Source organism: Watersipora subatra, chromosome 3 (assembly GCF_963576615.1).
Source record: "Watersipora subatra chromosome 3, tzWatSuba1.1, whole genome shotgun sequence".
Taxonomy (NCBI): Eukaryota; Metazoa; Bryozoa; class Gymnolaemata; order Cheilostomatida; family Watersiporidae; genus Watersipora; species Watersipora subatra.
In genome coordinates this window covers 21,314,899-21,338,493 of record NC_088710.1, presented here as the reverse complement: position 1 = coordinate 21,338,493, position 23,595 = coordinate 21,314,899, and positions in this window count along the sequence as shown.

Here is a 23,595-nt window from a genome sequence, read left to right as displayed (position 1 = left end):
TTGAGATTTCTAACCCCAAACAGATAAACATGTCAGCCGTCCAGACAATCCTGGTTATTGATAGAAAAGATCGATGCAATAAAATAATCGACATCGTATTCCCAAATGATACAATATAACAGGAAAAGAAAAGGAGAAGGTGTTAAAATATCAGCCACTTAGAGAGGAGATATAAACATACTGAAATATAAAAACACCAGATATACCAGTAGCCATAGAAGTATTGGCTACAGTAACACTTACCTATCAGATATGGTTTTGTTCACTTCCTCTAACACTAGATAATAATCAGTTACTGAAGAGTCTACTACATGGAATAGTAAAGATTATATGATTTATATCAATTATATAATTTTAAAATAATCATTAGTATTAAATTCTGCTGACTTTCAACATATTAGATATTGAAAGTAGGATAGTTTGAGTACTTGTCAGAGGAGGACTCTGTTTATTAACAACTTATATGTAGAACACAGGCTATTTTAGAAACATGCTTGTCAGCAGGGCAAAAACATGTTATTATTATTTCCAAAACTTTGAATCCTGCATTTCACTCTAACAGCAGAGATGAGTTGATCTCCAGCTCAATAGTCTTTCAAGGCAGATGGTGATAATCAGAGTCTCTCAGGATTTACATCTGGCTTATTTCCATATTCAGATACAATAGGATAGTCTAGGCCCCCTTACTGATTTCAGTTGGTGAGTGCTCAAGGAAGTAAGCTATTGATCAAGTGGATAACTCTAATTTGAAGTATAGGAATTGATAAACTACCACAAAAAACCATAAATGAACGCTATAGCGCTTTATTTTTCAACCTTTTCTCAATAGTGGCAGTCTATTAAAGGGGGTGTTTAAATAGAAACTGACAGTGTATTTTTCAAATGGCTCGTCAGAATTTCCGGTAAATAGATCTAGCCCTATTATGGGTGACGCAGATGTCGCTTATATTTTATCCTCTTTTTTCGGTGGAGCGATATTTTAAGCCTTTTAGATGCATTAAATCTGCTAACTTACATGTACCTCCAACTTGTCAGAGATCTTTTAATAGATGTGCATGGAAAAACCGAGAAATATATCTACCAGTTGATATCTATTACTTGCAATTGACCAGCGATGATATTATAGCCTGTGTTATTTTTAGCAATTTGTTGTCATATTGAAATTTTATTTCATTCTGAACTTAAAGACATATTTTTATTTCATATCTATATTTAACATTGCTGCATAAAAGCTAATTGCACTCACTGATATGTTCACTACAGTTTGCAGCCAAAACTAGCTTTTTATGTGCAATAGAAGAGGATTATGAGCATCGACCCATTGTAAGCCATGTTAAGATAACTGCAAGAATGTTATTAAATAACATGCTATAAATCTGCCTATTTAAAAGTTATGTAAAGATAATTTATTATATGATACAAAATGTATTCATGAACAAGTGACATAAACGAACCATACTTATAGTACATACAAAAACAGCTATTAATGTATTTAAAACAAAAATATTTTCATCGTTTGCTTGGATAGCTGCGTTCTGATTGTTACTTTTGATTTAACGAACATCTTTTAGTCGTCCAATACCTTCCACAATATCGTCTGGCCTTAACTTTTCTTCTGCACTGCTGAGCTAGTCGATATTAGCGTCTAAACGAATTTATGGAAAAGCCAAACTTCTAAGCGCTGCTGCTTTTAGCACAAATGTAATGCGTAAATGTTTGCTCGCTAAATGTAGCCTTCGGTCAAAAACTTGTAAACTGTTTTTTTTATGTGCATGTTCTTCAAATTATTAAAACCGCGTAAAACAAGAAACTACTATTAGCCTGAGACGGTTAGTAATTATTTCTATGGAGTTGCTTTGAAAGTTCATCTACCGTTACAAATTTAAACCATTTTTTTATATATGCACGTGTACTTCAAAGTATAAAGACCATGTTAAACGAAGAACTATTACATGTATTAGCCTGAGACCGTTATTGATTATTTTTATGGTGTTGCTTTCAAAGTTTTAACAAAAAACGCGAAAAGCTTTAGAGATGGACAATGGGAGAATTGACTGTTATCAATGTAAACGATTCATTATTAATACGATTTTGTAGACACTTTTCTATTGATCACTTGATATTATGGGTTCATAAAAATCAAAGAAACTCAAAGCGGCGGTCAAATGGAGGTGGCGGTCAAATAAATGTGGCTTTCAATTACAGGTTTTACGGTAAATTTATTGCATGACTAGTATCACTGCTACAACTAAACGATTCCCTATGCTCAACAAAGGCATCCTAGATTTAATCTTTACCTGCAATTGTCTTCCCTTATCAATAATATTTACTATTTTGAAGTTTTTAAGGATAAATATTTAGGTCTTTGCAATATATACAAGTTGAAGCCACAATTTGGTTGAGATTTTGGCTTTGGTGTTTATCTGATGCGCAGAGAAAGTATTTTCTATTATGTGCGACATGGCAAATTTCAAACAAGGCTGGCATCTGTTCCGCCCCCACCTGTGATATAACTGATCAAAATTGGTAGGCTCTACCAATCTTGTTAGGAGTGTCAGTACAGCACAGTAGACAAGTAGTCAGTCATTTCTTAGACTTGGGTGTTATTTACCAGTGGAGAGTTATCTACTCATTGTTACTATTAGAACTAAATCCATTTTTCCCTATTCTTAATTCTCTCAACTTATGGAGTAGCTCTATTATTGATTATTGAAAGATAAAATTGATTTGATAGACAACCATAGGCTATTAACCAAACACATGTTTAAAGATCTGTTCTATTTTATAGCAACCAGTACAAAAAACAATACAACAAAAATTCAAAACAAACAATTCATTTAAAACAACCGAACAACAATTTTCTGATACCAGATTGTTCTTTTGGTTTTACACAAATATCAGCAATGGCTGAAATGTTTATATCAGTTCTGCATTCTGTTTCTACAAGTTCAGTGCTTGGAGAATGAGCGACTTTTGCCTGTCCTTGGTCTCTTTGTTCAATGCATAAAGAATGAGCGACCTCTGTCTGTCCTTGTTCTCTTTGTTCAGTGCCTGGAGAATGAGCGACCTCTGTCTGTCCTTGTTCCCTTTGTTCAACCTGCGCTCTTGAATAATCTAGATCTTCTTTATCTGAACATGCTGGTAGGGTTGATTTACTCTTTAGGTAAGCTTGGTTGGAAAACACTTTTCTGCTCTGATCAACACTATAAGGACCAGTGAGTACATTGAGGTCTTTTAGGAGTTGTTTGTCCTCTCGTGTGAAGGCAGGACTTCCCTGATTGGTAGCTGTAATATGTGTAAACTGTATTAACTATATAATGTATTTCAATTACTATATATAAGATGTTTTATGTCAGCTAGAATCTATGGTCATTTCTGGGACTTGAGAAGCTGCCAAGAAGTAGCATTTCATTTGTAGCTAACAGCCGACAGCCTGCCAATATATTGGAATTTACCAAATATGTTTTCACCCTATGAGCAAGTTGCGGTAGCTTTGCTAATGACTTCTTCATGATAAAAAAGTTAATTTTGTTTCTTAAAAGTTAAAATAAAACTAACGCCTTCTAGTAACGTTCACAACAGAGACTGGTCTTTGGTTAAACGTTGTCATCTTGTTTCTTCTACATAAAATTTTGTGCGAAATCCGTTATGATTACCAATGGAGCGACCGCCATAACATCGCAGCCAAGCCGCATAGACGGAAGAGAACAACTCCCTTTCAGTGCAGCTGATGCATCAGGTGCAGTACGTCTTGTGACAAGCTGTTGTGTTGCTCGCTCGCTCGACCGGGTGACACCTCCGCAAAAACAACAGTTTGTCAAGACAGGCTAGATTAGGAACAGACATGAAAATATCTAGAGTTATCTACTCTTTATCACTCACCCAAAACAATTTTTAGCTGGCTCAACTCTATCGGCTTGTCTTTAGCAATTGGTCCAAATGGTAGCACCCTTCGTTTACAAGAAATCATTCTTCTGACTCTTTTCTGAATGACCCTTTTGTTTGGAAGTACAACTGTTGGGCCTGTTGATGCCTCCTTGACATTAGTCGTTGTACCATAGATTTCATAGAACCTGTGAGTACATGTCAATTATAACTAAATGTACTTCCTTCAACTGGTCATTATAATTATAAATTTATAATTATAAAGTAGCTCTATTTTTGTCACCTCCACTTCATTGCCAACATTAATAATGAAACCACTCTGACATATTTGAGTAACACTTCACTTGGTGATTCTGAGACTAACGTAAACTATTCCTAGTACTTGACTTCTTTATTGACACAATCAGTTTCTGTATCAATGTACACTTTGATAAAGTATTTCTCAGTACACAAGCATGTCCTTCTACTGTATGAACCTATTTATACAACTCTTTGCTAACAATTTTCCTGTGAGCATATTATAAAAGGTGGAGAGTACTATAAGATTTGTAGTCATGTTTTACGCAAAGAGCTAGTAGGTTACCTTATTATTGTTCTTCTAACTATTAAGGTTAGTAGATGAGTTACTACCAGTACATTACAGTCATCAGTTGATACTCAGTTATTAGAAGTACCGATTCAACAACTCAAACATCAGTTTAAACAAATCAACATATACTCACACTGTCACAAAGGTTAATGGAGTGAAGATGAGTACAGCTATGATAATATCCCTGATCAGCTGTGATATAAGATCACATATTACTGGCACAGCGACAGCAAACAGGAAGTATATGCAGATGAGAGTAATTAGAGTAGAAGGAGAAGGTAAATAAAGCATCTTGACAGCTCAGTTTCTCTTCAGCAGATGATTTTTGATTGTTCAACGTAACGCTGCCTGACCTTGTTGATTGTTGGAGTAGGTGATTTAAAAATGTGTGCTGCCAGTCTATTACAATGTACACACCCATAAATAAGTAAATTTATCCTTTATCCTTGCTAACAGGCAATATAGCTGACAATATCAAATGAGTGTGATACCGATGAGAACAGTAACTAGAGTTTGTGAGAGACAATTCTACTCTGACAAGCTATGGTAGGCAGAGCTCCTCTTACAATAGAACAACATAAAAGAGAGAATTATTCACATGTACTTAGTCTATGAAAGGTCTAATCTTCTTTTACTAACTCAAGGGGAGTAGAGACAGTAAAAACTAGTCGTTAGGCTAGTTTTTAATATAAATATTAAACGTAGTTGAGTTCCAAAACATTTTTAAAATCATACCCTAGGCTTTGAGCTAACACCATTACCAATGCATCACATTTATTTACAAAACTATCCAAGGTTGTCACAAGATATGCAGAATGGCGTCATCGCGAAAATAGCCGCTAGGCAGAAGTACTAAACGAAGCCGAGTTCCAAAACTTCTTTAAAATAATTGCCGAGCTTCGAGTTTTATTGCCATTGCATCCAACTTTACAAAATTCTTCAAGGTTTTCACAAGTTATTCGGCATAGCTTTGTCATCGCAAAAATTCTCTCCTAGTCTTTTTACATTGAAATCAACTCCATCATTTTTTAATACCGATGTTGAGAACGATCATGATTATGATCTGGACATTATGGTATGTATTTGATTAGCAGTGAAGATACGTTTTTCCATAATTAACTGCATTAGTTAATTCTTTTGTTTAAAAATTGATCGCTTTCATTAAAAACTTCAGCTATTGTTTTTGTACTTCCTTAGCACTTATTAATATTTTTTCTTTTTTTGTGTTTACTGCAGATTGAGAATGAAACAACCTACTCCGATTACGAAAACTAGAGACAAGTAGTAATATTCATCAAGGCAGGAATATTGGCAGAGAAGCAACCAGTCAACCTAAACTCTTCATCAACAACAACTCTTTGATATCGCTGCAGCAAACATGATTAAATTATATATTTTATTTCATGTATAGATATACTATAATTTATTACAAACTTGAGTGTACGTACAAATAAAATATTTCAAATACAAATAAAATTTTATAAACGATGAATGGAGTAAATATATACAGTTTAGTCCATATGGCGGTTTTCTAGCAATAAAATTAAACTGGTACTCTTGATAAGTGAATACTAGCGTGTAATGGTGCTTTCTGACTAGTTATTTTGGTAATAGCAGCTCTGTCGCTGTCACTGTCACTGTCTTAGGTAGATGTTAAAGGCGATTCGCTCGCTACTACATGACTAGTAAAAAGTTATCATCAGAACTCTCCTCGTGGTGTACTATTGTAAAGTTCTGCCGGTTGGCCAAAGATTTGTGTTCGTAAAGGCGTTTTTGTTCCTTTTTTAAAACAGATATATTCTCCTCGTTAGCAGCTGCGATCACTTCTACCTCCCTGAATGATTGATGATCTTCTAAGAATGACATCTACCACCCTTGCAATCATTGTGCTTCCATGTATGATGAAAAATCTCTCTCACACTAAAACAAATAATGAAGCGATAGGATGGAAAAAATAAATATTGCATTTTACCGAAGAACCAAAGCAAAATTCAACTAATTTAGTAAAAGTGAAAAACTCATTACTTACCACAAATTGTTGGTTCATTTATTCCAAATCAACAAATCTATGAATATTCTTGAAAACCTCTGAATGCAGCAAAAAATTTATAGTTTAGCACGATCGACCCGCATGTGTAGTTGTAAGCTAAATAGAAAACGAAACACGCAATGTGCGCACGCGTAAGGTTAACTTTATTGCTAGACGCAATAGAGCTAACTCTTCATAGAGAGTGACGGTTCTCAGCCGCGAATAAATTAATCCGCGAATATGCATGAAATGGATTTTCGCGAAATATAACTCCGCGAATAATTTCATCCTGTAAGTTACAATGGTTAGTTGAATGTATACACTTGTTTAAACTGACCACCGAGCTGCTTACAGTTTGTTAGCCACTTGACACTTGAGTAACAAACTGTGACAAACATAAATTGAAAATTGCAAAATATAAAATGAGAGTTGTCTTCTCTTGTTACCACTTGCTTTATAATGGGTAGTTGAATGTATGCACTTGTTTAAACATGAAAACTTAGGATCATCTGTAGCAATGATAAGGAAATCTGGACAAGATCACTAAAATGAACCTCATGAATCAATTACAGGTTTTACGGTAAATTTATTGCATGACTTGTCTCATTGCTACAACTAAACGGTTCCCTGTGCTCAACAAAGGCGTCCTAGATTTAAACTTTACCTGCAATTGTCTTCCCTTATCCATAATATTTGCTATTTTGAAGTTTTCAAGGAGAAATATTTAAGCCTTGGCAATATATACAAGCTGAAGCCACAATTTGGTTGAGGTTTTGGCTTTGGTGTCTATCTGATGCGCTTAGAAAGTATTAAATTTTTCTATTATGTGTGACATGGCAAATTTTAAACAAGGCTGGCATCTGTTCCGCCCCCACCTGTGATATAACTGATCAAGATTGGTAGGCTCAATCACCTCTGTAGTACAATATTGACTGATTTATATCAAACTAGCGGGCAGCACTAACATTAAACTATCTTCCTGCAAGCTGTAATGGTCCTCAGGCTATGGCTTTAAGACTCCAGCACTAACAATTTATTTTATATTGTTGGTTACTGAGTAACTCTATGATAGATTTAAATTAGTTTATGGCTTTTAGTAAACTAATTAGTATGGCTTCTCCAGTAAACCTGGTCTGTTAAGCAGATACTTCAAGCAGATTATGGTGTGTACAAAATGACTCTCTCATTCTTTGCACACCATAGACTTTATCAACATGCTATATCTACTAGTATCCTGGCATTCCCGTATTCGGATAGAAATTGATTGTCGAGAATGAAGAGAAGAGATTGTTAAGTGTGTCAGTACAGCACAGTAGACAAATAGTCAGTCATTTCTTAGACTTGCGTGTTAGTTACCAGTAGAAAGTTATCTACTCATTGTTACTATTAGAACTCTAAATCTATTTTTCACTATCCTTAATTCTCTCAACTTATAGAGTAGCTTTATTATTTACTATTAAAAATGAAAATTGATTTAGTAGACAAACATAGGCTATTAACAAGACACATGTTTAGAGATCTGTTCTATTTTATAGCAACCAGTACGAGAAACAATACAACAAAAATTCAAAACAAACAATTAATTTAAAACAACAATTTTCTGATACCAGATTGTTTTTTTGGTTTTACACAAATATCAGCAATGGCTGAATTGTTTATACGGTATCAGTTCTGCATTCTGTTTTTACAAGTTCAGTGCTTGGAGAATGAGCGACTTTTGCCTGTTCTTGTTCTCTTTGTTCAATGTATAAAGAATGAGCGACCTCTGTCTGTCCTTGTTCTCTTTGTTCACTGCCTGGAGAATGAGCGACCTCTGTCTGTCCTTGTTCTCTTTGTTCAATGTATAAAGAATGAGCGACCTCTGTCTGTCCTTGTTCTCTTTGTTCACTGCCTGGAGAATGAGCGACCTCTGTCTGTCCTTGTTCTCTTTGTTCAATGTATAAAGAATGAGCGACCTCTGTCTGTCCTTGTTCTTTTTGTTCAATGTATAAAGAATGAGCGACCTCTGACTGTCCTTGTTCTCTTTGTTCAATGTATAAAGAATGAGCGACCTCTGTCTGTCCTTGTTCTCTTTGTTCACTGCCTGGAGAATGAGCGACCTCTGTCTGTCCTTGTTCTCTTTGTTCAATGTATAAAGAATGAGCGACCTCTGTCTGTCCTTGTTCTTTTTGTTCAATGTATAAAGAATGAGCGACCTCTGACTGTCCTTGTTCTCTTGGTTCAATGTATAAAGAATGAGCGACCTCTGACTGTCCTTGTTCTCTTTGTTCAATGTATAAAGAATGAGCAACCTCTGACTGTCCTTGTTCCCTTTGTTCAATGTATAAAGAATGAGCGACCTTTGTCTGTCCTTGTTCTTTTTGTTCAATGTATAAAGAATGAGCGACCTCTGACTGTCCTTGTTCTCTTTGTTCAATGTATAAAGAATGAGCGACCTCTGTCTGTCCTTGTTCTCTTTGTTCACTGCCTGGAGAATGAGCGACCTCTGTCTGTCCTTGTTCTCTTTGTTCAATGTATAAAGAATGAGCGACCTCTGTCTGTCCTTGTTCTCTTTGTTCAATGTATAAAGAATGAGCGACCTCTGACTGTCCTTGTTCTCTTTGTTCAATGTATAAAGAATGAGCGACCTCTGACTGTCCTTGTTCTCTTTGTTCAATGTATAAAGAATGAGCGACCTCTGACTGTCCTTGTTCTCTTTGTTCAATGTATAAAGAATGAGCGACCTCTGACTGTCCTTGTTCTCTTTGTTCAATGTATAAAGAATGAGCGACCTCTGACTGTCCTTGTTCTCTTTGTTCAATGTATAAAGAATGAGCGACCTCTGTCTGTCCTTGTTCTCTTTGTTCACTGCCTGGAGAATGAGCGACCTCTGTCTGTCCTTGTTCTCTTTGTTCAATGTATAAAGAATGAGCGACCTCTGACTGTCCTTGTTCTTTTTGTTCAATGTATAAAGAATGAGCGACCTCTGACTGTCCTTGTTCTCTTTGTTCAATGTATAAAGAATGAGCGACCTCTGTTTGTCCTTGTTCTTTTTGTTCAATGTATAAAGAATGAGCGACCTCTGACTGTCCTTGTTCTCTTTGTTCACTGCCTGGAGAATGAGCGACCTCTGTTTGTCCTTGTTCTTTTTGTTCAACCTGCACTCTTGAATATTCTAGATCTTCTTTATCTGAACATGCTGGTAGGTTTGATTTACTCTTTAGGTTAGCTTGGTTGGTAAACACCTCTCCGCTCTGATCAATAACTAGTGAGTACATTGAGGTCTTTTAGGAGTTGTTTGTCCTCTCGTGTGAAGGCAGGACTGCCCTGATCGGTAGCTGTAATAGTGTAAACTGTATCAAATATTATATCTCAATTACTATATACAAGATGTTTTATGTCAGCTAGATTCTAGGGTCAATTCTGGGACTTGAGAAACTACCAAGGAGTAGCATCTCTCATTTGTAGCTAAACAGATAGCCTGCCAAAATATTGGGATATATCAAATATCTTTTCACCCTATGAGCAAATTGCAGCGGCTTTGCTAATGACTTCCTCATCATAACAAGTTAATTTTGTTTCTTCAAGGTTAAGATAGAACTCACAACGACTTCACTAACACTATCACCTGATATAAGGTCCATACCTTAATGCACATAAATTACATAACTTTTTTATCATATATTTCAATACATCAGTTTTGGATTTCGAATGAGCCATTGTTTGACATGGTGAGACAGACATTGGTTGGTGTTTATAGGATTTCCCCAGAGCTCTACCTCAAAAATCTTCCATGGTATAGGCTCGAAAATGGTGACGTCAAAATTTTCATATTCGGTGTTGTGTGCTCTTACTGCTTATTTTATTGCTTACCGCTTATCTTTCGACTTTTAGTGATGTAATTGTATCGTTGTTGGCAAGATTTATAGACAATTTTATCGTTAAAAACACAAAACTTTTGCAATGAATTTTTGAAAACGATGCTTTGCAATTTTTTTATTATAATATCAAAACAACACCGAAAAGTAATGTTAAATAAAAGAAAAACGATCGTTTTCTACAAATATGGCGGCTTTTTCGTGAACGAGCGCATGTGCAAACGACTTGATGACATAAAAAAAAACGATGGATATTTATCAACTACGATAATGACGCTAGTGGCAGGCGAAGGTAGGACAACTCCAGCGAACCAATAAAGATGATAAAGGACTGAGTCATTAGCTCTCCATGTACAGATTATTTCTATGATAAATAACTCAGATTCCAAGCGCCATACTATGTTTTCCCGATGATATTATGCACTAGCCCTCTCATTTTATTGTGATGTTGAGGGGCACGATTGAGCCTAATTAATCTCAAGCATTGCGCGATCTCGCAACAGTGCGATTGACATATAGTCCTAGGGCCGCGCAACTGCAGGTCACAATTTAATCGATGTGATTTAATTACCTTTATCATCGAAAGTATATTTATTGAAGCATAATCAATTAACCCAGAACATGTGTTTGTATTAGTCTGGCGGGAGTTACCTCAATCCCCGGCATTGTTGATTATCTAGAATCCTAGTTTATTACTAGCGCTCTCTGGGTTTAGCAGCACCGATTGTCACAGAAAAGCGCAGCTTTAATGACAGCGAAAGGGATCGACTATCTAAGGCTAAATAATTATTATGACATCACATTGTGAGAACCGCAACCAAGTGTTTTTTTATTGCAGGACATATTTTTGACACCCTGTTTTTCACAGTTTTATTATTCTTTGTGTATTGAATATCGGCTCATTCGAAAGCCAAGACTCTGATGTATTGAACTATATAATAAAGAAATTACGTGATTTATGTGCTTCAAGTAATGTTTATATGAGTGTGATTAGGAGCAGACGTGATAATATATGGAGTTATGTACTCTTTATCACTTACCCAAAATGGTTTTTAGCTGGATGAACTTTATTGGCCTGTCTTTAGCAATCGGTCCAAATGGCAGCACCCTTCATTTCCAAGAAATGATTCTCTTAACTCTTTTCTGAATGACTCTTTTGTTTGGAAGTACAACTGTTGGGTCTGTCGACAGTTCCTTGACATTAGTCGCTGTACGATAGAATTCATAGAACCTGTCAGTACATGTCAATTATAACTAAATGTCCTTCCTTCAACTGGTCATTATAATTGCTTCCCTAATTTTAGCAGTATTATAAAGTAGCTCAATTTTTGTCACCTCCACTTCATTGCCAACATTAATAACGAAACCACTCTGACATATTTGAGTAACACTTCACTTGGTGATTCTGAGACTAACATAAACTATTCCTTGTATTTGACTTCTTTATTGACACAATCAGTTTCTGTATCAATGTACACTTTGATAAAGTATTTCTCAGTACACAAGCATGTTCTTCTACTGTATGAACCTATTTATACAACTCTTTGCTAACAATTTTCCTGTGAGCATATAATAAAAGGTAGAGAGTACTATAAGATTTGTAGTCATGTTTTACACAAAGAGCTAGTAGGTTACCTTATTATTGTTCTTCTAACTATTAAGGTTAGTAGATGAGTTACTACTAGTACATTACAGTCATCAGTTGATACTCAGTCATTAGATGTACTGATTTAATAACTAGAAAAAATGCTACGCCGAGAAAAATAGCTCAAAAAAGTGCGATAACAACGCTATTTTGTGATAAAACCGCTCTTCTTTGAGCTCAGTTTTCTCAGTGTTCAGCCTATATCTTGTAACAAGCTACGAGCAGTTTTTAATAATTTAACTACCTAAAATAAAAGACTGAAATTATTTTGAAGGCTGAATTTAGATAATAATGGGTTTCAAGACACCCATCTCTATTATTCTAAATCGGACTAACCATCCCTAACTTCCGTTCCTGAAAAGCTAGCATACGTCACATATTTATGGGCGGAGCTTGTTGTGCCGATTGTGTTGTTTTCGAGACCGATATTGAACTGCTGTAAAAAGCCTTCATGACTTTGAAAGTTAGTGAACCAATCTATATTCTGAGTACAAAATCGGAATCAGCGTGTTTGATTTAGCTAGAAAAGAATATAAAAGTTGTACGTGGCTGTTATGGTTTAAGGTGAGATGCGACTCAACTACCCTATAAAATAATTATTATGTAATTTCATTACATGATTAAAATTATTATTAACATGAAAGGAAGGCTGATATGACAATTTGTACAAAACAGTAGTGGTGGCTAATGATCAAGGCACTTGTGTTTAGTTTAAAAAGTAACTAAATCCTAATCCAGCCAGACATTAACCATTACAACCTGTGCACACTATCACTCAAATCAGCGATTCGCTGTGCGATAGACCACAACGACAGGCTACTACGATGTCATTTTCCGATGAACAGCCAACGTAATCATTACTAGCGTCGATGGGGTAGACTTTTAGCATTTTGAACTTTGACACCGATGATCCCCACTGTGAGCATATTGATTGGCTGTTTGTGGATTGCATCGGATCTAATGTCAACAGTTGTGAAGATCGATGTCAACGCCATTTGGCAAGCATGGTGAAGAACCACGCTCATAATGAATTACATAATCAGATAATTAAAAGATAACAGAAGGGCCCACAATATCAGGAATGCAATTTTGTAATTTCTATGGATTGTTGTTTGGTGATCCCCAACAGTTAATCCCTCATAGTGTGTACACCTTACGTTAGTGATGACATCAACAACTAATCATTGCTGTCTATCGTACAGGTAAACCCTGATTTGAGCGATAGTGTGCATAAGCCTTCAGTCTTGCCATAGTTTGTCAAATGGAAAAACCATCATGTATTCATTCTGGTTGATTGGTCTTAAGCGACTATGTGATAGTGATTTTCCCAGTCAATCTTGTCCTGTCATTTATTTAGCCACATGAAGATAGTCAGAAACCTGCTACTCACGATACACCTTGTTGTTATCACCATGGTGTAATGGCGTGTATATCTGCATCATGTTAGATACACGACTGCGTACGTAGTGAAAATATTGATTAGTCTTGCTTCAACACAATCAATTAAGAAGATTGTTCAACCTTTACCTATGGTACCTTGGAACTTTTTATGTAAAGGGACAAGCAGAGAGCTGCGCCTCTAACTGTAGTTTTTAGATATTTCCGCCCAGGTCACCTGAGAACAACTGAGTAAGAAACCTGTTCAGAGGACCAGCTCAAATCTATGGCAGACAGGATCGAACTACCTTAAATCCAGTGGCTCCAAGCTATTGAGGATGTGGGACCATTATTGTGGATGCTATGGCACATATCCAAGCTCTGCCTACCAGCGTTAATCCTTCATCATTCAGACAATTTGCTGATACAATTATTGATGTGTTTATTGCTCGTGCTAAGAAGTAAAAGGCTGCTTGTGTGGATTTTGTGATCGACAACTATTACAAGAAGAAAATCAAAATCTATGTGGGGCCAAAATCCAGCTGCCGAGGGAACAGATGTGCTGGTATCACAGCAAAGCTGCGTTAAAGAAAGCTTTGCACATGCTCACTGCAAGAAAGCTGCATCAGTAGCAGCAGAAAATGCTGATGGCGAGAACTATGAGTAAGAACTCAACATTTTGAGCAAATAGTTATGATGTGCGATATTTGGATATAATATATTATATATAATATATTACAAATATATAATATATATTTGGATACTTGAATACCCATATATTGTGTAAGACTGATGATATTAGCATCAGTACTATTAATCACCATGTTTACCACGCTTGCAGCTTGCTTGTTATTTTCTATGATTCTGAAGTGTCAAGTTATAGACCATAACTACAGTATTTCGATTATTTTTGCAGAAATAGGCTATTAATTAAACCATATAATGATTTATATGGTTTAATAACTATAAAGCAAAACTTAAATATAAACCATGTATTTAGTTAACAATTTATTGTCGGCTCGGTAATATATTCTATAACTTGGACCATAAAGGTAATAATATGTATACAATTTGTGCTTCGTGATGTGGTGATCCAACTGCTTAGCAGCGATTCTCAAGGTAGATGATTTAAGAATCGCTGCTATTTAAGCGATATCGCCGATTGGATAGACGATATATCAAAGCTTTTTCAAAGCTCATTCATGAAATAAATGTTTTTAATTATCACGAAAACAAAACATTTTCTTTTTAAGTTAAAATATACAAAAATATTAACAAATATTTACAAGTTTTTTTACATAATATTTTGAATGCATAGCGGAAGCCATGGCTGAGAATGCGTGTAGATTATATTTACAATGAGCAGAACTACCAAACACAAAACCAGATTAAGGACCAGATTACAAATAATTAGTTTATTATTATTGGAACATTAAGAGTTGCTTTCTCAATGGTAAAGCAAAACAAAGGGAACATAACTCACAATTAGCATTTATATTGCCAGAATACCGTAAAATCTTTATTTGAACGCCAGGGCTCTCTAGTTTTTAAACCTTACTCTATAGGGGCAGTAAACTAGAGGTGGCATTCAATTAGAAGCTGGGATTGTTTTTTTCAAATGGCTCCTCAGAATTTTGGGAAGATCAATTTAGGTAACCCTTTCACGGCGAAGCGAATGTTGCCTATATTTTGCACTTTTCTTCAGGCGGAACACCATTAAACGTTTTGGATGTAATAAATCTGCCGTGTACCTCAAACTTGTTAAAGATCTCTGAATAAACATGCAAAGGGAAACCGTGAAATATCTCTACTAGTTAATAGCTATAGCTTGCAATTAACCTGTTACATGGTGTTATAGCGTCTCCCTTGCTATACAATGTGTTAGAGCTTTCAAATTTTTACTTCATTTTCAATTTGAAGGCATATTTCTATTTTATAACTATATTTAACAGTGTTACATAAAAGCTAATTGTAGTCATGTTGTTACCATTTGCTTTTCCTCCTACACTCCTAGTCTAGCTTCAGGTAACCACCTAGATTACACATAATGCAAGTTTTTTGTATCACTGTTTTCATGATGCGCAGTGCTTCGGAGTTGCGCCCTCTCCAAATCATGGAAACGGCGTCTTCGCACTGAAATCACTGCGCACTGGTCAGCGCAAAGCCAGTGCAAATTCGCAGCAAGGAAACAGCAATTGCGGAGTGGCTGCGCATAGCTCTCATGCCGTGCAAACAGATTCTTCGAGCGCCATAGACTAGTACAAAAGTTATCCTGCTTATCTTTGTTTTTGCTATTCTTCAGATACTTTTCCACTTAAATTTAATTATGGTCTGCTCCTACGAGGATGATGAAGTGATTACTTTCCTGGACTCTGTTATCGGTACCAATACTTTTCGAAAAATAGGTGGCAAGCCTAAAGTAACATTTCAATAATCTATTACTTTTATAAATATCTATTAAAAATAAATTATTTGTAAAAATTGTGTTGAGGTTTGTAAAACATTGTGAATGTGTATTGTAAATAAAAGTATAATGATGACAAAAGCATAAAAAGACCTTTTCTGACGTTCGGTACGCATGATCGATTCCATGTATCCATCCAGCGATTCGATTTATACAATTTCTCGTTTCTGGCTAATTTGCTGAAAACTACTGTGCAGCATGGAAATGTACAATCCCCTCGACTTCGGAGGGGGCTGCTTCGCAGTACTGCGCACCATGGAAACATAGTGTATGAGGAAAGCGCAACAAAAATGATCATGCGCCACTAAGTTATTATAGAATGAGGTCATGTGTCACCTAGTTAGTTATTATGGACTGAGGTGATGTATCACCTAGTTAGTTATTATAGACTGAGGTCATGTATCACCTAGTTAGTTATTATAGACTGAGGTCATGTATTACCTAGTCAGTTATTATAGAATGAGGTCATGTATCACCTAGTTAGTTATTAAAGACTGAGGTCATGTATCACCTAGTTAGTTATTATAGAATGAGGTCATGTATCACCTAGTTAGTTATTATAGACTGAGGTCATGCATCACCTAGTTAGTTATTATAGACTGAGGTCATGTGTCACCTAGTTAGTTATTATAGACTGAGGCCATGTATCACCTAGTTAGTTATTATAGACTGAGGTCATGTATCACCTAGTTAGTTATAATAGACTGAGGTCATGTATCACCTAGTTAGTTATAATAGACTGAGGTTATGTATCACCTAGTTAGTTATTATAGACTGAGGCCATGTATCACCTAGTTAGTTATTATAGACTGAGGTCATGCATCACCTAGTGAGTTATTATAGACTGAGGTCATGTATTATCTAGTCATTATAGACTGAGGTCATGTGTCACCTAGTTAGTTATTATAGACTGAGGCCATGTATCACTTAGTTACTATAGACTGAGCTCATGCATCACCTAGTTAGTTATTATAGACTGAGGTGATGTATCACGTAGTTAGTTATCATAGACTGAGGTCATATATCACCTAGTTAGTCATTATAGACTGAGGTCATGTATCACCTAGTTAGTTATTATAGACTGAGGCCATGTATCACCTAGTTAGTTATTATAGACTGAGGTCATGTATCACCTAGTTAGTTATAATAGACTGAGGTCATGTATCACCTAGTTAGTTATAATAGACTGAGGTTATGTATCACCTAGTTAGTTATTATAGACTGAGGCCATGTATCACCTAGTTAGTTATTATAGACTGAGGTCATGCATCACCTAGTGAGTTATTATAGACTGAGGTCATGTATTATCTAGTCATTATAGACTGAGGTCATGTGTCACCTAGTTAGTTATTATAGACTGAGGCCATGTATCACTTAGTTACTATAGACTGAGCTCATGCATCACCTAGTTAGTTATTATAGACTGAGGTGATGTATCACGTAGTTAGTTATCATAGACTGAGGTCATATATCACCTAGTTAGTCATTATAGACTGAGGTCATGTATCACCTAGTTAGTTATTATAGAATGAGGTCATGTATCACCTAGTTAGTTATTATAGACTGAGGTCATGCATCACCTAGTTAGTTATTATAGACTGAGGTCATGTATCACCTAGTTAGTTATAATAGACTGAGGTCATGTATCACCTAGTTAGTTATTATAGACTGAGGCCATGTATTACCTAGTTAGTTATTATAGACTGAGGTCATGCATCACCTAGTGAGTTATTATAGACTGAGGTCATGTATTATCTAGTCATTATAGACTGAGGTCATGTATCACCTAGTTAGTTATTATAGACTGAGGCCATGTATCACTTAGTTACTATAGACTGAGCTCATGCATCACCTAGTTAGTTATTATAGACTGAGGTGATGTATCACCTAGTTAGTTATTATAGACTGAGGTCATGTATCACATAGTTATTATAGACTGAGGTCATATATCACCTAGTTAGTTATTATAGACTGAGGTGATGTATCACGTAGTTAGTTATTAAAGACTGAGGTCATGTATCACCTAGTTAGTTATTATAGACTGAGGTCATGTATCACCTAGTTAGTTATTATAGACTGAGGTCATGCAACACCTAGTTAGTTATTATAGACTGAGGTCATGTGTCACCTAGTTAGTTATTATAGACTGAGGCCATGTATCACCTAGTTAGTTATTATAGACTGAGGTCATGTATCACCTAGTTAGTTATAATAGACTGAGGTCATGTATCACCTAGTTAGTTATAATAGACTGAGGTTATGTATCACCTAGTTAGTTATTATAGACTGAGGCCATGTATCACCTAGTTAGTTATTATAGACTGAGGTCATGCATCACCTAGTGAGTTATTATAGACTGAGGTCATGTATTATCTAGTCATTATAGACTGAGGTCATGTGTCACCTAGTTAGTTATTATAGACTGAGGCCATGTATCACTTAGTTACTATAGACTGAGCTCATGCATCACCTAGTTAGTTATTATAGACTGAGGTGATGTATCACGTAGTTAGTTATCATAGACTGAGGTCATATATCACCTAGTTAGTCATTATAGACTGAGGTCATGTATCACCTAGTTAGTTATTATAGACTGAGGTGATGTATCACGTAGTTAGTTATTAAAGACTGAGGTCATGTATCACCTAGTTAGTTATTATAGACTGAGGTCATGTATCACCTAGTTAGTTATTATAGACTGAGGTCATGTATCACCTAGTTAGTTATTAAAGACTGAGGTCATGTATCACCTAGTTAGTTATTATAGACTGAGGCCATGTATCACTTAGTTACTATAGACTGAGGTCATGTATCACCTAGTTAGTTATTATAGACTGAGGTGATGTATCACCTAGTTAGTTATTATAGACTGAGGTCATGTATCACGTAGTTAGTTATTATAGACTGAGCTCATGTATCACCTACCCTAGGACACTTATGTATTCGCGGCATCTAACTTTCGCGTTTTCGCAGCAACAGGCTCTCGCGAAAATTTCATGAGCGAAACTAAACTATCACAACGAACGAGCGAAACCGCGAAAATAAATGGCTTTCTTCATTGATATTCACAATAAAATCGTCATATTAGAAATGCAGGCAATTTTCGTGTGTGGTGGGCTTATTGGGCAAGTTTTGCTAAACTCATTATAGCTAATACACCGACTGAGCAGCTTGGCAAAACAAATTAAGATAATAAGTTTTTTTTGGAAAAGCCTAGACAAATGAAGAAGATGATGATATTAGTTTAGTCATTGAATTTGTAACTGCTGAGGATGACAGTCTGGTAGGGAAAGTCATAAAATTGAATAAGAATTATTGTGGTGATGAATTTTATTACCAACCAAAAGCAATAACAACCCGGGGCCATGGCCACCGCGGCACGGCGTGCTATAAATACTTGAATTCTAATATTGGTACAACATCAGTCACTGTGGCAGGGACCTAGACGTCATTGATAGTCCAGGAGACAAACTGCAGCAAGCGATCAAATTGCATTATTGATCTCGCCTACACATTTCTACCTGTGGTTCACAAATACAAACTACCGTACTTTTCGGACGATTAGCCGCTACTTTTTTCTGATGATTTGAGCCATGCTGCTTATATGTAGGCCTACAAGGGTGCAGCTAATCACTGTGGCTTATTCTGTGGCTTTTTCTTTCACCGCTAGGGCGCACTAACGGGAATCTCCAATTAGTGCACTTCTAGCTGTGAAAGAAAATACGAAACAGTGCCTCACGGTACTGTCCCGTTAGGCACTAAGTTTAAAAGCGTCGGATAATACGAAACTGTGCCGTTCTGCACTGTTCCGTTTTAAATGGCGTTAAAAAGCACAGTCCTTAGTTCTGCGGCCTATAGTAAGGTGCGGCTTATGTATTGTTTTATTATCGTTTTTGGAAAATAAAGCACATGTAGCTTATATAGAGGTGCAGTTTATAGTCCAAACAGTACGGTAGTCCCAAATTGAAAAATATTTCGTACCAGCGAACTGGACCTGAGTAATCTAATGTTTGTTCCACTGCATTTATTTTCACATCACTATATTTTCGCACTCATCAGAGCTGCGAAATTAAGTTCCAGCGAAATTTTACTCCGTGTGCTACTCACGAAACTAAATACTAGCAAAATATAAGTGTCCTAGGGTAGTCGCTAGCCTAGTTTTTAATGTAAATACTAAACGTAATTGAGTTTCAAAACATTTTTAAAATCATTGCCTGAGCTTTGAGCTAACACCATTGGCAATGCATCACATTTATTTACAAAGATTATTCGGGGTTGTCACAAGATATGCAGAATGGCGTCATCACAAAAATAGCCGCGAGGCAGAAGTACTAAACGTAGCCGAATTCCTAAACTTCTTTTAAATCATCGCCAGGCTTCGAGCTTTATTGTCATTGCGTCAAACTTTACAAAATTATTCAAGGTTTTTACAAGTTATTCGGCATGGCTTCAGCATAGCAAAAAAGCTCTCCTAGTCTTTTTACATTAGAATCAACTCCATCAATCTCTCTAATACCGAAGTCAAGGACGATCATGATTCTGATCAGGACATTATGGTATGTATTTGATTTGCAGTGCAGATACGTTTTTCCATAATCAACTGCATTAGTTAATTCTTTTGTTCAAAAACTGATCGCTTTCATCAAATACTTCAGCTATTGTTTTTGTACTTCCTCAACACTCGCTAATATTTTTTCTTTTTGTGTTTACTGCAGATTGAGAATGAAACAACCTACTCCGATTACGAAAACTAGAGACAAGTAGTAATATTCATCAAGGCAGGAATATTGGCAGAGAGGCAACCAGTCAACTTAGACCCCTTCATCGACAACAACTCCTTGATATCGCTGTAGCAAACATGATCAAATCATATATTTTATTTCATGTATAGATGTATTATAATTTATTACAAACTTGAGTGTACAAATAAAATATTTCAAATACAAATAAAATTTTATAAACGATGAATGGAGTGAATATAAACAGTTTAGTCCATATGGCGGTTGTCTAGCAATAAAATTAAACTGGTACTCTTGATATGTGAATACTAGCGTGTAATGGTGCTTTCTGACTAGTTATTTTGGTAATAGCAGCTCTGTCGCTGTCACCGTCTTGGGTAGGTGTTGGAAGCAATTCTCTCGCTACTACATGGCTGGTAAGGAAGTTATCATCAGAACTCTCCTCGTGGCTTACTATTGCAAAGTTCTGCCGGCTGGCCAAAGATTTGTGCTCGTAAAGGCGTTTTTGTTCCTTTTTTATAAACAGATATATTCTTCTCGCAAGTAGCTGCGGTCACTTCAACCTCAATTTCCAGACCTCTCTGAATGATTGATGATCTTCTAAGAATGGCATCTACCACCCATGCAATCATTGTTCTTCGGTGTATGATGAAAAATCTCTCTCACACTAAAACAAATAATGAAGCAGCAGGGATGGAAAAAAATTAATATTGCGTTTTACCGAAGAACCAAAGTAAAATTCAACTAATTTAGTAAATGTAAAAAACTAATTACTTACCACAAGTTGTTGGCTTATCAAAGGCCTCCAAAGCGATGAATATTCGTGAAAACCTCTGGACGCAACAAAAATTGTTTACCGTAGAAAAGCATAATCGCTTCGCATTTGGAAGCATGATCGCCTCGCATTTGAAAGCTAAATATAAACCGGAACACGCGGTGTGCGCATGCGTAGGAATATCTATTACTAGCCGCAATAGAGTTAACTTTTCCTAGAGAGTGGCAGTTTTCAGCCGCGAATAAATTCATCCGCGAATATGCATGAAAAGACAATTTTCGCGAAATATAACTCCGCGAATAAATTCATCCTGTAGGGTAAGACTTAAATAAGCTACCCAAGAATGCGTTGTCCGTTTATGAGTTGCCAGTCTCACTAATGCTATTTTACAGTAGAACATGTATTTAAAAAAAGACAACAAAAACTGTACAACAAGGTCATGGTAACCAAGGGGCACTGTACATACCTTGGTTACAGTTTCAGCGAGGGTTGAGACAATCTGATGTATCACGTGTCTAGTTGAAAGGGTGTGCGCGCTGAGGATAGTCCACAACTACGATATTTCATGATATTCCACGGAAAATGTTCTTATTTGACAAGCCACCAGCGTTTCACTCCTGATTCAGCCTCTAAACATTTGCGCAATACATCAGAGGCGTCAGAATACGTCAGAGGCGTGGCTGAAGATAGTAATCATTCTAACTACAGACGTCGTCAGGTACAGGTGCTGGCCTTCAGCATTGCCTTGTGCGCTGGTAACAAGAATGAGTAAAACTCATTCTTGGAATATTCCCCAAGGCAAGAATACAGCTTCAGAGCTCTTGATTAGTCAGTAGGCGGAGCCAATGCTTTTTGGCAATTCACCAATTAATTTGCAGCTGGACAATAAGGATAAGGAGAACATCTTTGATGGCGTTTGCTCTGCTTATGATCCTAAAACAGACAAGAGGGTGGAAGAGAAACTGGTCAAAGTAGTTGGGATTTGTCAAGTTAGTGGGTTGAAAACATCCTACTAGCCTATCAAATGCTAACTGTTAAGTCCGAAAAACGACTTTTACTAACCCTCAATCTATTTACCACGGCACCTTCAAGTCTGTCTATAAGTCATTCTATAGACAAAAGTGAACAACACTCTTGTATTGAGAAGTTTTCACAATTTTTATGTATTTCGCAGCTCATCACTCCCTCCATTGTTATAGAGGTGTACTGCTAGTGTTTAGTGATATAATCACAGCTTTTACCTTTAGGGTACTTTCCCTTAGGCAAGGAAACTCTGAGTTTTATATCAATTATTTCCTAGGATTTTATTTCCGAAGGTAACAGTTGAAGATACACGTATTCATCATTACCATCACTCAGTACAGGAGTTATAATATTTCAATCAAGTCTGTTAAAGATGTCACTATGAAGTTATAAATATACCGTTCACCAACTCACAAACATGACGTGATAGAAAACGTGTTTAAAACATTTGTCATGTCAGATTCACCTCAGTCAAAAAATCCTTTTTTAAGATGTTGATTACATGGATGATATAAATTAATACGTAAAAATTACTAATATATAATACTAGTATACCATATTAATGGTTATTAATGTATTATATACAATCTTATATGAATATGATGATCTCAACCTGAAGTTATTATATTACGTAATAATTAGATAGTCTGTTATTTCAAATAAATATCACAAGCAATCAATAACTAATTAGTAAGAACCACATTATTAAGCAATATTATGTAATAAAACCGTCCTTAGTGTCTCCTAGTGAAAGCAAAGCTGATAATTAGATAGTCTGTTATATGGCTGAATAAGTACAAGTAAATATCAATAAAGTAAGAAGACCCAAGTAGCAGTCTATTTTTAGATAATTCACAGAAACAACAAGCAATGGAACCTCAGTCCTATCTTCCTCCTTATTCCACAAATTACAGTCATTTAGTGAAACTGTAGCATGTGTACTTACAATAGTTATTGCTAAAGTGAATTAGATTGAATATATTAACAGAAAACTCAATAAAATAGGTAATTCTAAAATATGCACCAGGGTATAGCTCAAGTTGGTAAAAATCGAAGGCGCAAAAACTACCAAAAGTCCTGAGTCACCAATTTACTAAAATATAAATATTTGGCATACAAAAACACTGTGTGAGAAAACTGACAGTTGGTAGCCTTCTCATCTGTATTAGTTGACAACCAGCAACAGGTAGACACTCACAAATCAATAATAAC